General features: G+C 45.9%; 1 long non-coding RNA gene across 1 annotated transcript; it reads left to right on the forward strand.

Moving 5' to 3' along the window:
• The first annotated feature begins 466 nt into the window (after positions 1 to 466).
• LOC120928532 lies at positions 467 to 2,179 on the forward strand. The gene is made up of 3 exons (XR_005747207.1): positions 467 to 514; positions 602 to 721; positions 1,681 to 2,179. It is a non-coding gene; the product is annotated as an uncharacterized LOC120928532 (long non-coding RNA).
• Positions 2,180 to 4,073: the final 1,894 nt, after the last annotated feature.

Consider the following 4,073-nt stretch of genomic DNA (forward strand, 5'->3'; position numbering starts at 1 on the left):
AATTCTTTATATAAACTTTGTTCTGTTTAAATTTCAGAATATTGTGCTCTGATGCAGACTGCTAGGCAATATGATGGATTAATCCCCCATCAAATTTATGTATTGAGTAATCTCTATGCTCATCGCTGTAATTGCCATGTAAATGTCATATACTACGTTTATTTTTCCGCATTTAGCTTGCCTTTGGAGTTTGACCTCCCCGATTGGTTGATTTAGCCTGATGCCCAGCCTTTCCTTCTCCATTGGCGCACGGAGTGTTGTCCCCAGCAGGGAGCACCAATCACGGCTCCCTGCCTGCAGCCTATGACCTGGTGTCATGCCATTGGGTCTCTGGCCGCACACCCACGCACTCACGTGCAGGGGTTGGTGGGACGCTGGACGGCGATAACGTCGCCTATGGATGACGTCACATATTGCCGCCCAGGGATCCTTACAAAAGCGGCTGAGAAAGCCGATGCTGTGAGATAGCACGGACGCTCTCCCTGGGGACACACGTGGGAAATCATCAGCCACGGTAAGTCAGATCAGCATCTACCTATTTGGCTCCAGTTCCGATTGTTTTCTATGTCTAACTGGCCCATGTATTTTCTAACCTTCTCAGCTGGAATCAGTGCATTGCACTGCCTATACCCTGGCAGTTGAGCTAACCTTACAATTGACTTACCAAGGCTGTCCTCCTGTGCCCCAGTAAAATTGGATATACATTTTATGTATAGCTATGGTAAGGACCCACCTGGGTCTACCTATACAAATATTACTAGACTATCTGGTGATCGGTTTTTCCAAACTTTTGACTTCTTGGAGATTCTCTGTACTCCCTTAATATCTTAATTTTACATTCACCTTCACATTCTTCACATTTTTTAGCAGTATATTTTCTCGTTCTTTTTGGGCACCCTGCATGTATGCACAATTATTTATTACTCCACTCTTTCTAATTACTCTCATTTAATTATTTTTTCAAATTTTCAATTTTTCATTTCCCCCCCCCCCCCCTTCCTTTATTCTTTCCCATGTCTCCCCCTTTCCCCCCCTTCCTTTAATGGCCCGTTTCTTCCCCTCCCTCCTCCTTTTTCTTCCTCCCTCCTTGGACCACCCCCCCCCCCGCCCTACCTACCCATTTACTTTCCCCCTCCTTTTCTTTTCTTAATTGTCCTTTCCTCCCTTCCCCTTTCTTGTCCTCTCTTTCCATATATCCACTTGTACTTTTTCATCTCACACTTTTTTCCCCCCACCCCCCTTCTTCCCCCTTTGTTTCCCCCCCCCCCCCTCCCCCCTCCCCGCACTTTCATCGTCCCCCCTTTCTCTCCTTCCTTTTCTTTCTTCCCCCGCCCTCCCTTCCCTTCATCCTTTCCCTTCTCCCCTTTCTATCACCGACCCCTTCCCCCCTCCCCCCCTACACTCCTTGCTCCTTCACTTCACTCCCATTACATTGAAATGTCATTCTTCATTCTTTCCTCTTCTCATCCCATCTTCAATCCCATATCTTTTCTTCCCTACCTTCTTTTTCTCTTCACCCCTTACCTCTGTTTTCCCCTCATGTTCCCATTTTCTTATTTCACTTTATCAACCCTTGTCACTGCGATATACCACTTCCACACACTTCACGGTGTCCCTCACCTCATTAAAACTACTGATCACTTCGCTACATATAAAATTATCAACCTTATTCCTTAATAGAGCCCGTTCTAAACAAATATATCCCCCTCCTTGCGCCAAAGAAGGTATTCAACTGGGTCTCCGGCTTGTTCAATTGACCAGTCTGGGTGAGTTTTTCACTCCATTATAAGGCATGCTACTTGGATTATATTATAAAATATTTACAACCATTGTATAAACTTGCTTGTATATTTATATGTTTTATGCATATCTTGTAGACAAACCCCCTCCTGAAGAAGCGGTACACTACCGCGAAACCGGTCGAGGCGATCAACTCCTTACACGCAGATATAGTTTGTGTTTAACTTACTGTTGTGCAATGTGGGGATTGTCTTTAAATGTTGTTTTATGATACCTGTTTTATGTTCAATAAATACTTGTTATTTTTTACGTAATTGTGTTTAACCAGTGCCGTGAATAGTCCCCCCCAAAATCCCTTTTTTCCCTTTCCCTTGACCTAGTTGGTGACAAACTTTTGGTTTCAAGCAGCCAATGGTGTCTCAATTAATCAGGTCTATTTATTTCATACCTTCTGTACTCTGTTCAAACCTAAGAGAAAATGTTGGCATTTGATACAACACTTTTTATATTTTATATATTATATATACTCCACACAGTAATGCAAGGCTTTCTCCCTGGTGTGGAGTGTCGTGCTCGCCGCCTCCCTTAGACTGCTGGAGAGTCAGGATGCCCACTAACACACAGCTCCTTTCTCTTTCTGCAACATAGAGAGCGTCCTGACTCTCCCGCAGTCCAAGGAAGGGTGCGAGCACGACACTCCACACCAGGGAGAAAGCCTTGCACTACTGTGTGGAGTTACAGACAGAATAACAGGAAGTGAGGATTTATCAGAAGAAATAAGGACATTTAAAAGCAAAATGGAAGGATGAGGTAAGTGAAGGAGGACTGCACTAAGGTAAAGGAAGCTATTAAGGAAAAAAAAATGTACCTTTACAACCCCTTTAAGCTTTAATGTCATTCACTGTAAATTATCCTAATACACTATTGAGGATTGTTCTATTCCTTTTCTGTTTCTTTTTTCAATGAAAACCTAATAAAGCTACCGTTTTAATGAAAACCTATCAATACATCCACCATTGACATTTAGGGTTCATTCACAGTTCTGAATTTGTAAACGTGTGCTATTATAAATGCAATGGGGTATCTTATATGTGTTTTGGATGGTTGTAGTCAGTGGTGGCTGGTGCTCACAATTTTTGGGGGGTTGCAAACAAACTGAAAAATACTGGAAAAAAAATTGCAGCCTCACCGTGCCCATCAAATGCAGCCATTGTGCTTGTCAAATGTAGCCACTGTGCCATCAATTGCAGCCATTGTGCCCATCATATGCAGCCACCTGTGCCCATCATATGCAGCCACTTGCGCCCATCGTATGCAGCTACTTGTGCCCATCAAATGCAGCCACTGTGTCATCAATTGCAGCCATTGTGCCCATCAAGTGCAGTCACGTGTGCCCATCATATGCAGCCATGTGTGTCTATAAAATGCTGTAACTCCGGCCCACTCGCTGTCTGCCCTGCACTTACCCCATCTAAGTGGCGGGTCAAGCAACAGGTGACGGCGGCAAGCTGTGGGAACGGCTCCTGTATCCTCCATGCTTCCCCTTCTCTCTTCTTTGGTCTGCTAGGCATCCAATCAGGGTGCCTGTGCCTTCAGCCAATCAGGAGGCAGATATTAGACCCGCACTACCTGATTGACAGAGAGGCGGTTCAGTGTTGGAAAAGCAAATATTCGTTTGCTTTTCTAACACATCTGGGTGGACTGCGAGCAAAATGCTCTGCGCTCCAAGCCTATGGCTCTAATCAGGTGCTTTAAAAAAACACCCCCGACGCTGGAATTCAGTCGCGCGGCATCTGAAACGTGCAGGCTTTAGGAAGTACACTCCCAATGACCATCTACACTGTTTGTTCTTCTTATACAGGGACTTACACTCAATTCAGATTTAGGTACCGTATTTATCGGTGTACTACGCGCACTTTTTTCCCCTTAAAATCAGGGGAAAATAGTGGGTGCGCATTATACGCCGATCCTCGCTGTCTCAGAGCACCGCTGACAAAGACCGAGCCGAGTGTACTGGGCACTCGGCTAGGCTCGGTTCTGCCCGCAGCCACACAAGAGGAGCCGAGAGAAGCCGAGAGAAGCCGAGAGGAGCCGAACACACCGGAAATCCGGCTCTGCACAGCTCGACCGAGGCGCCAATCTCAAACTAACAACGCTGCAACCCCCGGCAGACAGACGCCAGACAAGGCCGCCAATGGACGTGACGCTGGGCAAGACAGCAGACAGACACCGACAAGGCTGGACCGACCCCACGCAAGGCCGCCGATGGACACCGGGCAAGACATCCAAAATGTAAGTTTTTCCTTAAACTTTCCTTCTAAGCTTGGGGTACG

The sequence above is a fragment of the Rana temporaria genome, chromosome 2 (assembly GCF_905171775.1).
Source record: "Rana temporaria chromosome 2, aRanTem1.1, whole genome shotgun sequence".
Classification (NCBI taxonomy): domain Eukaryota; kingdom Metazoa; phylum Chordata; class Amphibia; order Anura; family Ranidae; genus Rana; species Rana temporaria.